At 49.3% G+C, this 13,114-nt stretch overlaps 1 long non-coding RNA gene across 1 annotated transcript in view; it reads right to left on the reverse strand.

Moving 5' to 3' along the window:
* Positions 1–1,855: 1,855 nt before the first annotated feature.
* The window catches only part of LOC139049465 (uncharacterized), a 42,467-nt gene continuing 31,208 nt past the window's right edge, over positions 1,856–13,114 (reverse strand). The window contains exons 2-3 of the long non-coding RNA XR_011508326.1: positions 5,643–5,834; positions 1,856–2,039 (exon numbers count right to left, since the gene is read on the reverse strand). This is a non-coding gene — a long non-coding RNA (uncharacterized lncRNA). The remainder of the gene's footprint in view (positions 2,040–5,642; positions 5,835–13,114) is intronic.

Here is a 13,114-nt window from a genome sequence, read left to right on the forward strand (position 1 = left end):
ATGATGTATTACATGTGCTTAACTTACATTGTACTTTTCGTTCCTACCACAGTTGTAAGCGTGCCTACGGGTGAATAAATTTCCTTGTCAACTTCTTGAGCTCATCAGTTTCTGTTGACGTCCCTGCGTGTTTCACGTTAATGGCGTCCACCTCTCGCGCAGTTACACCTGCAGTGTCGTGGAGTACCTCGAAGGCCCAAGTCTTTGACGTTGTTGTCCCTGCGGGGAATGGTCCCGAGACCGTCGTCGACGCGGCGGCCTCAATAGTTGGCCTCTCTGAGGTCTGTTGCGTTGATTCAGCACGTGGGAGGCTTCAACTTCGAAGTCACCGTCAAGAGCATGGCTTCCATGGCTCTAATCGTCGATGCTAGCTGCCTTGTAATCGGTGGCGAGCGTTGTGCTGTCGTTCCCGTCGGCCCGCAGGTAACCAACGTAACCTGCCTCTTCGTGCCGCTCTTCGTTCCGAACGAAGTCCTCGTCCAGGCACTACCACCATACGGCAAGGTTCTGTCCGTCAACGCTGGTGTTATGAGTGGACGACGTGGCGTGCTCACGGGCACCAGCTTCGTTCGAATGGAAACGAGCACCACAATCCCTGTCCCCAATTATATGCTAGTATCTGGTCATCGTGTGACGTCTCACTACCGTGGCTTACAACGCGTGTGTCGTCGCTGCGGTTCCAGCGACCACTGCCATGCTCAGTGTACCGTAGCGTTCTGTGGCCGTTGTGGAATCCACGGCCACGAAAGCGATGGATGTGACCGTCCTTGTCGGCGTTGCGGGGATGGTCACCCTGCAGTCGTGTGCCCTGTGCGGCGTTCCTACTGAGACGCTACTGCTGGTGCCTTTCCCCCATTACCGCCGGCATCAGCTGCGGTCGCGACTGCGCATGACGCCGCAACCAAAGAGATTGCCTTGACACCGCATCAACCAGCGTCGGCAAATTACGAAGGAGTACGCAGCTCGAGCAAACACCCCATGTTCGCTGGCCTCCCAGGCAGCGAGGGATACGCGCGCTGTGGCTGGCGGCGCCTCCGCTTCGGCTGCTACCCTCAGTCCTGACCACACGGGAGTTTTGGACACGACTAAAACACCTGGCCCTGCAATTTCTGCGCTCGCTACACCAATGAAGTCTGCGGGGGCTTCATGCGCCTCAGTGGCGTCGCTTACAACGCCGCATCCCATTTGTGGCTCTTCTGCAAAAGCCACTGCGCCGTTACATCTGGATGAGCCCCCGGCTGCCGATGTTGTAGGCGGAGATGACATCGATCCCGCAGCCATACCGCTACCAGCGTAATCATCATCTGAAGATAGCTTCAGCCTCGGAGTTGATAGTAGCGTTGGACTCTCACCAAGCCTGGATGGACTCAACGTAGATATGGCGGCCCCAGGAAACGTAAAGCGTGCCCACGCGTCAGACTCTGGCTCGGACGGCAACCCGCATCGCCGCGCCGAGTTACAACAGCCAAAGAAACCTCGGCCTTCTTCGAGGGGGTCCAAGAAGTGACGTGTGTACTGCATGTGCCCTGGACTTGCTCCCGGGCCGGCGCCCACTTGAACAACACGACCAGGTCTGTTCGCGGTGACACTTTTAATTAAATATGGCTGACGCCCTGAATATTATTTCATTAAACACACAGCGGAGTCTCTCGCTCGTCACGCGTGACATTATGACATGCGCTGACCAGGTCAGCACGTGGTCTCTTAGTTTCACTAGATCAAGAAAAGTCATTCGATCGCCTTGAACATATATTTAATGTGCTGACCTTGTTCGGCTTTTCGTCAAATTTTGTTGAACTTATCAGGACTGCACATTCAAATATCTGAAGTACTTTATTTCTTGATGGTCGTGAAAGTGCACCATTTCCTGTTACTCGTGGTGTTCGTCAATGGCGCCCTCTGTCCCCAGTACTCTTCTTGCTCAGCCTTGAGCCATTTCCTCGCTCGGTACTGTGAGACCCTTACGTGTGCGGCCTCCCACTGCCTGGTAGCCGCGTTATGAAGGTGACAGCCTCTCCAGATGACATCACAATGTATCTCTGAAATGAAGAGAGCTTATACCATAGCCTTCCAATTTTTCACCCTCTAGTCTCGTACCAAGACATCACACAAGCTAAACCGCAGAACATATGCACGCCCACACAATTCACTACCTGGAGAGCAGGAACGATTTCTCCGAGCTCTACAGGTTAATACATTCCCCCACCCAACCAGAAATCACCTCATAGCCCCTAGGCAATTCTCTCCGCAATGCCGCTTCTGCGCAGAGCCCGGGTCCTTCAGGCACATAGGAGGCGGTTGCAGAGCGGCATCATTAAATCCTCTGAACCCTTACCCCACCAACGAGCTTTGGGAGAGAGCCTTGGCCAGCTCCGACCTCGAGGATCAGCAACGGCTGATTGCGAGGGCCCAGGACGCAGCCCGAGCTCAAGGCATTCCGGAATGAGGACGCCTCGCCAAAGCTGCATTCACCCAATAAAAATGTTTATTCTCTCTCTCGAATTTTCACTGAATATGGAAATATTTCAGGTGCTGCGCTATCCTTATTCCACACAAATTTCCACGACAGACACGCCTAAGTCCCCTTTTCCGTCTTTAGAAGAGCGATTCTATTCGTATTTTAGGCCTTCATTACACGTGTAATGGCATATCAGACTGTCATCATCATCATCATCAGCCTAGTTACGCCCACTGCAGGGCAAAGGCCTCTCCCATACTTCTCCAACTACCCCGGTCATGTACTAATTGTGGCCATGTTGTCGCTGCAAACGTCTTAATGTCATCCGCCCACCTAACTTTCTGCCGCCCCCTGCTACGCTTCCCTTCCCTTGGAATCCACTCCGTAACCCTTAATGACCATCGGTTATCTTCCCTCCTCATTATATGTCCGGCCCATGCCCATTTCTTTTTCTTGATTTGAACAAGGATGTCATTTACCCGCGTTTGTTGCCTCACCCAATCTGCTCTTTTCTTATCCCTTAACGTTACACCGATCATTCTTCTTTCCATAGCTCGTTGCGTCGTTCTCAATTTCAGCAGAACCCTTTTCGTAAGCCTCCAGGTTTCTGCCCCGTATGTGAGTACTGGTAACACACAGCTGTTATACACTTACCTTTTGAGGGTTAGCGGCAACCTGCTGTTCATGATTTGAGAATGCCTGCCAAACGCACCTCAGCCCATTCTTATTCTTCTGGTTATTTCAGTCTCATGATCCGGATCCGTGGTCACTACCTGCCCTAAGTAGATGTATTCCCTTACCACTTCCAGTGCCTCGCTACCTATCGTAAACTGCTGTTCTCTTCCGAGACTGTTAAACATTACTTTAGTTTTCTGCAGATTAATTTTCAGACCCACCCTTCTGCTTTGCCTCTCCAGGTCAGTGAGCATGCATTGCAATTGATCTCCTGAGTTACTAAGCAAGGCAATATCATCAGCGAATCGCAAGTTGCTAAGGTATTCTCCATCAACTTTTTTCCCCCATTCTTCCCACTCCAGGTCTCTGAATACCTCCTGTAAACATGCTGTGAATACCATTGGAGAGATCGTATCTCCCTGTCTGACGCCTTTCTTTATTGGGATTTTGTTGCTTTCTTTGTGGAGGACTACGGTGGCTGTGGAGCCGCTATAGATATCTTCCAGTATTTTTACATATGGCTCATCTACACCCCGATTCCGTAATGCCTCCATGACTGCTGAGGTTCCGACTGAATCAAACGCTTTCTCGTAATCAATGAAAGCTATGTATAAGGGTTGGTTATATTCTGCACATTTCTCTATCGCATGATTGATAGTGTGAATATGGTCTATTGTTGAGTAGCCTTTACGGAATCCTGCCTGGTCCTTTGGTTGACAGAAGTCTAAAGTGTTCGTGATTCTATTTGCGATTACCTTAGTAAATACTTTGTAGGCAACGGACAGTAAGCTGATCGGTCTATAATTTTTCAAGTCTTTGGCGTCCCCTTTCTTGTGGATTAGGATTATGTTAGCGTTCTTCCAAGATTCCGGTACGCTCGAGGTTATGAGGCATTGCGTATACAGGGTGGCCAGTTTCTCTATAACAATCTGACCACCATCCTTCAACAAATCTGCTGTTACCTGATCCTCCCCAGCTGCCTTCCCCCTTTGCATAGCTCCTAAGGCTTTCTTTACTTCTTCTGGCGTTACCTGTGGGATTTCGAATTCCTCTAGGCTATTCTCTCTTCCACGATCATCGTGGGTACTACTAGTACTATATAAACCTCTGTAGAACTCCTCAGCCACTTGAACTATCTCATCCATATTAGTAACGATATTTCCGGCTTTATCTCTCAACGCACACATCTGATTCTTGCCTACTCCTAGTTTCTTCTTCCCTGTTTTTAGGCTTCCTCCGTTCCTGAGAGCCTGTTCAATTCTATCCATATTATAGTTCCTGATGTCCACTGTCCTACGCTTGTTGATTAACTTGGAAAGTTCTGCCAGTTCTATTCTAGCTGTAGGGTTAGAGGCTTTCATACATTGGCGTTTCTTGATCAGATCTTTCGTCTCCTGCGATAGCTTACTGGTTTCCTGTCTAACGGCGTTACCATCGACTTCTATTGCGCACTCCTTAATGGTGCCCATGAGATTGTCGTTCATTGCTTCAACACTAAGGTCCTCTTCCTGAGTTAAAGCCGAATACCTGTTCTGTAGCTTGATCCGGAATTCCTCTAGTTTCCCTCTTACCGCCAACTCATTGATTGGCTTCTTGTGCACCAGTTTCTTCCGCTCCCTCCTCCAGTCTAGGCTAATTCGAGTTCTTACCATCCTATGGTCACTGCAGCGTACCTTGCCGAGCACGTCTACATCTTGTATGATGCCAGAGTTCGCGCAGAGTATGAAGTCGATTTCATTTCTAGTCTCACCATTCGGGCTCCTCCACGTCCACTTTCGACTAACCCGCTTGCGGAAAAAGGTATTCATTATCCGCATATTATTCTGTTCTGCAAACTCTACTAATAACTCTCCTCTGCTATTCCTAGAGCCTATGCCATATTCCCCCACTGCATTGTCTACAGCCTGCTTCTTGCCTACCCTGGCATTGAAGTTGCCCATCAGTATAGTGTATTTTTTTTTTACTTTACCCATCGCCGATTCCACGTCTTCATAAAAGCTTTCGACTTCCTGGTCATCATGACTGCATGTAGGGGCATAGACTTGTACCACCTTCAATTTGTACCTCTTATTAAGTTTCACAACAAGACCTGCCACCCTCTCGTTAATGCTATAGAATTCCTGTATGTTACCAGCTATTTCCTTATTAATCAGGAATCCGACTCCTAGTTCTCGTCTCTCCTCAAAGCCCCGGTAGCACAGTACGTGCCCGCTTTTTAGCACAGCATATGCTTCTTTTGTCCTCCTAACCTCACTGAGCCCTATTATATCCCATTTACTACCCTCTAATTCCTCCAATAACACTGCTAGACTCGCCTCACTAGATAACGTTCTAACGTTAAACGTTGCCAGGTTCAGATTCCAATAGCGGCCTGTCCGGAGACTCTGTGTATATAGCTCTTAATCCTTGAATATGTAAGTCGAAATATTCTGGATGTTCAAAGGTATGAGTTACCCCATTAGAAAGAAGGTACATAGCACAGTCACTGTTTTGCGGCCGAGTGTGGTACCTTTGTCATGTTGTACAGCCACCATTCCGATTTCCTAGGTCTCTGCAGTTCCATCTTGGTTCCTTCTTCTGGTCGGGCAGTGCAGAAGTGGTCTGTCACGCGGCGTTTCGGCCACCACGCTCTCGCGGTGGGTTCGCCTTCCCATCCGTGTCTGTCCGCTGCCGGCTGCTTGCTCTTCGATTACTGCTCCGTCTGTAACAGCGTGATCCGTGTCCTGCGCGTGAACTCGCCTGATATTTCCTTGGCTCAAAAATTCGGTACATGCTACCGGGCGTATACTTAAATCGTGGACCACATGTGTTAAACACACCTGTATTTTACCCCACGGCCGTGGAGTTTTACCGCCACGTACAACAGGTGTGTCCTGATGTAGACGTTCTCGAAAACTGTGTTGTAGATACTATGTCAGCCTTACTGCTTCTAGTTCCCCCTGCGCGCCCCGCACCTTCCTATAAGGTGTCGTGTGGTAGGATAACGGCGTCCTTTCTGCCTGGCCACGTACGCTACTTCTTGTGGCGTTTTGGTAGGCTAGCGCTCCCAACTCGTGACAGACTGGAGTGGTAGGGCATAGTCCCATCTTCGCTCAGTCCCAATATCCCCCTTCTAGTATCCAACAAGCATGTGCTGCTGCAATGCGTCGTTGCTAGGGTATTTCGGAGGACCGAGCATACTGGTTTCCGTGGCTTTGGAGTTAACCGCTTTATTACATCTGGTCGCCACTTACGTGACCGCTTCGCACGACTTTTAATTACTGCGGGGACTTTTTGTCTGTGGCGTAACCGGTGCGAGGCAGTTGCCGCGGGGAATCACCGCCGCGCTCTGTTTCCACTTCTGGAGAGGCTCTACTCTAAGCTGTTGTTTCTGCCAGAGGAGTTGCTCTTCCTTGGAGAAGAAGAGTTCCTTCGAGAATGTGTGAAATAGCTTTATTAGGTTACTTTTAACGTCTTCGACTAGCTGGCTCCATTGATAATGGACATCCCCGTGTCACATAACCACCCGTCGTTACCGTGTGCTCTTGTATGCATGATCATCCCTCTATATACGCATCTCATAGCATCCCTGCGAAACTATGAAAAATCGCATCATCATTGTACATAACCATTGTTGTACACTGTACGCAATGAACATCATTTTATGCAATGTGGGAATTAGTTTATGTGTAACTGTGCGTTTCCGCGGGTCTCTATGGTTATATGTTAGTGAGGGCTCGCACACTATCTTGAAAACGTGCCGTGTATACAATGCTTCGTACTTTTTATATGTCATCGTCCTGGTGGAATTGTGCCGTGATTGTGACACAGAGTTCATATCGTCTCTTGTTGAAATAACTAGCACCAACTAGCAGTTAAAGAAGTCGGTAGTCGAAGCCCCAAGAAACTGAAACCCGTCATACAAGCACCCCAATTCATCAAAAAAGATGCTTTAAATGCAGACCACCCTCAAATTCATGTTCAAACTGTTCTACCGAGTCTACGTAAAACGCAGTCGAAAAATTATAAACCTTTCTCCTACCGGAAATTAAAGGTAGTGGAAGCTTGCCCTGCGTGCACCTGACCTTCGTCACCGGTATGTAACCTAGATGTAATAATGCCAGATTGCTTCGGCCTCGCGCTCCCTTAGCTCGGGATCTTCTCGTTGCTGTCGGATTGCCTGGGCTCGGGGTGCTCCAACGGCTGGATCGGCGCGCCGATAGCGAGCCCTTTCACGGGCAAGTTCTCGCCACCGATCGTCGAAGGCTGCCTGTTCCTCGGGGGAGCGAACAACGCGTGGCCGTCCCATCCGTTCTACGAGGCTCAACTGAACGGAAATGAAGCCGGCGTAGCGCGCGCGATACGGCTTAACGTCTATATTGGCGCGCCGACGGAGAGCCCTTTCACGGGCGAGTTCTCGCCGCCACTCATGAAAGGCTGCCTGATCCTCGGGGGAACGCACGACGCGTGCCTGTCCCATCTGTGTTCCGAGACAGAACTGAACGGAAACGAAGGCGGCGCAGCGCGCGCGAAACCCTTTGCTGCCCTTTCTCTCCCCGTCAGAAGTGAAATGGCTTCGATTGGTTGCCCGCGTGGCGTAGGCGCGCGCCTATGCAGCTGGAATCCTTGCTAATTAAATCCCCTTAAACTTCGTAAGGTAGCGATACTCTCCTCCTCTGCCATCTTCACTCCTCATTTCTCCTCTCTTTCACGCTCTCTGCTCGACCATGGCGCCACCTACACCGCTCGAGCGTACACCGCTAGAGCCGTATAAACTTGTAAGCATTCGCCCACCAAGTAAATTAACCATGATAGAATATGCATGCGTGACTCAACGAGGACGTAGAAAGAATCAGAGAGACAGAGACTCTGCTTCATCGAGTGTCTGCTTCTTTCTACGTCCTTGTTCAGCCGCGCTTCTATCGTCGATTCTATCATGGATTGAAAGGAACTAGCCCGCCAACGTGTTTTAACTAAATTAACCAGCACGGTGTCACGCGCGCACAGATAAACATGAACACATCTCGCTCGATGAGCTGTCAAAATTCTAGTAATTTTAAACATCACATACATACCTTAAGATACCCATAATTTGAGAGAAAGGAGTGCTTAAATTTGTTTTTAATGTGAGCCAAACTTCTTACTTAGCACATATTGCTAATTGAAGTTCCAATTTGAACATTCTCATCTCCTCCCTCACCTTTATTTCCCTATTCTGCGCACGTATCGCTTGCCTATGTCTACAAGAACTGTTGTGTCGAGGCACAAGAACCTTCACGTGTGGCCTGTGACAGCAAGCTTTTGTGGGCAGCCAGTGCTCTCCTTGCTCAAGCAGCGGCAGCAATCATCTTCAAGATTCATCCACGATCACCTTTGGTGCTATTTATCACTCTTGTTAATTACACTTTCCGCATCTTTTCTAATTTATTAGCTAATAAAGTATGACTATGTGACATGGTGTGAAGTAGATGTCTTGTTGCATTATCGCTTGCAATCATCTTTTGCGCATCAAAGACCAATCGTACGGTGAATGAAAAAAAACAGCATATTATGATTTATCTTTCAGCATGCAACGTGCAAGGAATTCACTAATGAGCGGTATGCCAAAGAACTGGCCATTATTTCTGCGTGATGCTGTGCAAGCATGTGGCGTTACCTTACAAGAGGCACCCACAAAGTAAGTTACAATTTACTTTTGAATGAAGCATGGATACCAGAAAAAAATATATTTAGATTGCCAGTTAGAGTGGTTCGCAGTGCTTTTCCAGATGTGTACTATCTATCCTTTATTTCTCAACCATTCATTGCAGCGCAGCATTCTGTTTCGTATACTGGTGTCAGGCTATCCTGCCCCCTGTAGCTGAAACCAGGATGTAATTTTTGCCTGAACTGCACCATCAATGACGAAATGCTTCCCTGCTAGAAACTATTTCAATTTGGTGGAGACCCAGCAAGCGAAGTTTTGTCAATAATGGCGTGTTTCATGCATAGATGTTCTTGTTTAGGTCGATGGGCGAACATTTGCACGATATCGGCATACAATACAGATCTTGTTTTATTTGCAAAATAATTCTCAGAGGCGGCATTCAATTGATTGGCCTAAGTAAAAAGCACTACTTGACCACTGAGGCTGTACTACACTATTCCCATGGTTCACATCTGGGAAAACTGCCTGTGCGTCACTCTGTCCGACAAATAAACTTTTTTTTCTTATGTCCATGCCTCATTTACTATAAATTGTAACTGTGGGCAAACCTCGTGTTACTCTAACAGCTGCCGTAAAAATTTGAGAGTATGTCTAAAAGAAGCCTTCAGTTATTCTTGTCAAGCTCTCCACTGGCCAACTTTTAGCGCAACGTTAGCAGAGCTTACTGAAGTACTTCTAGACGTCCACGGCTACAACATGTCGTGATCAAGACAGCGACTAGACTTTTGAATTAGCCGTTCAAGACGTCTTTTAGACATCAAATAGCAGCTTGCGTGTTTGGTGGATCTGCACTCTGTACGAAGCGGCGGGCGAGGAGCACATCGAGGCACTCAAGCAGCCGCCGGAGAAGAACGGCCCTCCCGCCTCGCCAGACTCCCCTGCCTCGCGCGCGCGACAGGAGAGAGAAAGAGAGAAGAAACTTTATTATAAAGTGAAAGGATTTATGTGGTTGGGGCCCTCAGTCCACGGCCCCAGTGGCTGTCGCTACCGCTCGTGCTCGTCGTATCAGGGCCAGCCAGACCTGAGGCTCGGAGCGACGGAGGATCGCCTCCCACTGCGCATATGTTGGTTGGGGGGATTGTAGAAGAGGGATATCCTTAGGTGGTTTCTGGCACTCAAAAATATCGTGACGTGGAACGTTGTCGGTGGTGCACCGCACCCTGGGCAGGTGGTGGGATACAAGGTTGGGGAGAGCTTGTTGAGAAAGAGGAGGTTCGGATATGAGTTGGTTTGAAGCCGTCTCAGGGATACGGCTTCATTCCGGGAGAAGGATTTGGGAGGAGGGGCGCGACAGGAGAGGGCACGCTTCCGGGCCGCGTTCCTCGCTCGAGCGCGCGAGATTGAACCGCGTTCGTCTGCTCACCCTGACACGTACGCTTCCACTCATAGGGAACGTCACGACAACGGCGACGGCGACGGCAGAAATGCGCCTTGAGTGTCCATATAATCGCTATCGCAATAAAAGACACGTAGTGGCACCGCCAATACCGTGCGGTGCCGCACGATAGCAAGGTGGTGAGGCGAGCATTCTTAAATAAGTTATGGGGTTTTACGTGCCAAAACCGCTTTCTGATTATGAGGCACGCCGTAGTGGAGGAATTCGGAAATTTTGACCACCTGGGGTTCTTTAACGTGCACCTAAATCTAAGTACACGAGTGTTTTGCCATTTCGCCCCCATCGAAATGCGGCCGCCGTGGCCGGGAGTGGATCCCGCGACCTCGTGCTCAGCAGCCCAACACCATAGCCGCTGAGCAACCACAGCGGGACGAGCGTTCCTGCACTCTTCCCTCGTGATAGGTGGTGTTAGGAGACGCTGTCATAGAGACGCTTCTACCTGTGGTCGAAGCCGTGGCGCGGGGTTCTGCACAGGTCCTTGAGGAAGTGGCGCTGGCAGTACCGGTTGGCTCCGGCGTACGGGCAAGGCACCGTGGTATGGGGAGCGCCACCCTCGATTACGGGACACGTACTGCAACACTGCTCTTTTTAGCACCCGCACATGGATTTGCGCCAAAACGCGTTTTAAGCATGCATATGCATCTTTTGGTAGACGCGGATGCAGTTTTCTGCAAAACCACACGATATGCATGCAAATGGTCCTTTTGGCAGAACGCGCGTGTGGATTTCTACCAAACGACGTGAAAAGCATGCCAATGCTGCTCTTTTTAGAACCCGCACATGGATTTGTGCCAAAACGCGTTTTATGCATGCATATGCAACTTTTGGTAGAACGCGCGTGTGGATTTCTACCAAACGACGTGAAAAGCATGCCAATGCTGCTCTTTTTAGAACCCGCACATGGATTTGTGCCAAAACGCGTTTTATGCATGCATATGCAACTTTTGGTAGACGCGGATAGACATATCCACCCAATGCATGCTAAACGCATTCTTGGATAGCAGCCGGGGCTCTTTGCTCATAATTCTTTAATAGAAGTGCCAAATCGGCAAAATGAAAACTCTGCGGCGATTTAGTGGTAAATGCTAGAGAAATGTGCTGCCGTTGCGTCCCACCCTTTTGAGGTGCCGGATTCTTGATTTAAACCGCGTTCACCGCATGGCATGGCATGGCATGCTACGCCACTATAAATTTCGCCAATGAATTTTTCCTGCTTTTTCCTTCCTCGGAAGTACTGAATGCTGCGTGAGTTGGTTTTGCATACTGACGAAGAATTAGCGGGATAAACCAGGGACGAGAAAGAATGTTTTGTTTTCTTTCTTATTTTTCTCCTCCTTCCTTTTCGTCATCTTCATCATATTCCTCCTCCTCATCAATATTTGTGCTTTCTTTTTCTTTTTTCTTTTTCGCTTGTTTGTAGGAACGCAGTTATAGATGACATCTCAGCCGCCTTCCGTGACATTCGTTAAACATTAAACTGGGGTTTTACGAGCCAAAAGCACGATCTGATTAAAAGGCGCGCCGTAATATGAGGATGACTGCGGATTCATTTAGACCACCTGGGTTTCTTTAACGTGCACCCAACGCGCGTAACACCGGCGTTTTTGTTGCCTTCCGCCCCCTTCGGAATATGCAAAATCTGCTTGTCTTTCGGCCAATCCCCGTGAGCGGATATGTACCAAAGTCATTAAGGTCATCATCATCATCATCATCATGCGGCTGCCGCGGCCGGGACCGTGCCCGCAAACTACAGTTCAGCAGCGCAATGACATAGCCACTGCACTTTACTGCGGGTATTTGTGACATGTTTTTAATCATCGAATTCTTTTGACAAAGAAAGCGTTTTTTTTTCCCCAACCAGGGTTTGATTAAGAAACCTGAACGTGTAGCCGTCGTCGTCGCTGTTGTCGTCAGCCTAATGTTGTCGCATACTTGCGATAGGGTCAGCTATCGGTGCTCCCCCGAACCTCAATGAGTCTGCCCACGAGGCTGCGCGTGACCTCACCGACCGCGCTTCCTCTATAAGAAGCACTGACTCCCCTCCTCTCTACGGTCACAGGGACGCTCCCGCTACTCACAACGAGATTATTAAATATTTCTACATATCCAGAAGGGTCTTTCCACCCCCTCACCCCAAGTTGAATAGGGCGCAAGCCGTTTCGCTTAGGCTCCTACAGACCAACCCATATCCGTGTCTGTCCGCTCTCCACGAGGCTTACCCCGACGTGTATCGCGACGACGCCTGCCCGTCCTGCGGCCAGACTTCCACTCTACCCCACATGCTCTGGGAGTGCGGGTCGACATACCCCAAGTTCATCAAGGAGGAGTGGGACTCGCTTTTGCGTAGCCCCGCTCTAGAAAAGCAAATCCTGGCCGTCCGGCGCGCCCGCGACCGGGCCGGTGGGCTAGACCTGCCGGTCCCGACGTGGGACTAGCCGGGTGCGCGACGAGTTCGCGTCCTCGCCGGACCTATAATAAAGTTTACTCACTCACTCACTCACTCACTCACTCACTCACTCACTCACTCACTCACTCACTCACTCACTCACTCACTCACTCACTCACTCACTCACTCACTCACTCACTCACTCACTCACTCACTCACTCACTCACTCACTCACTCACTCACTCACTCACTCACTCACTCACTCACTCACTCACTCACTCGGTGTTTGTGACTTTATACCACACATATATATTTATAGCCAAATCATAAGCTGCTTGTGATTTGTCTAATAAAGATCGGGCCTCTCCGTTTCATTTCTTCTCGTTTACTATCTATACATACATATATTACCCCATGAAGCCTAACTTCTGTCCCTTTGGAAACCGACTGTTCCTGCCAGAGAACGCACGCTTTGCCGTTGTCGTTCCTGTTTTTTTTTTTCTTTCTTTCAAT

Source organism: Dermacentor albipictus, chromosome 9 (genome assembly GCF_038994185.2).
Source record: "Dermacentor albipictus isolate Rhodes 1998 colony chromosome 9, USDA_Dalb.pri_finalv2, whole genome shotgun sequence".
NCBI classification, from domain to species: Eukaryota; Metazoa; Arthropoda; class Arachnida; order Ixodida; family Ixodidae; genus Dermacentor; species Dermacentor albipictus.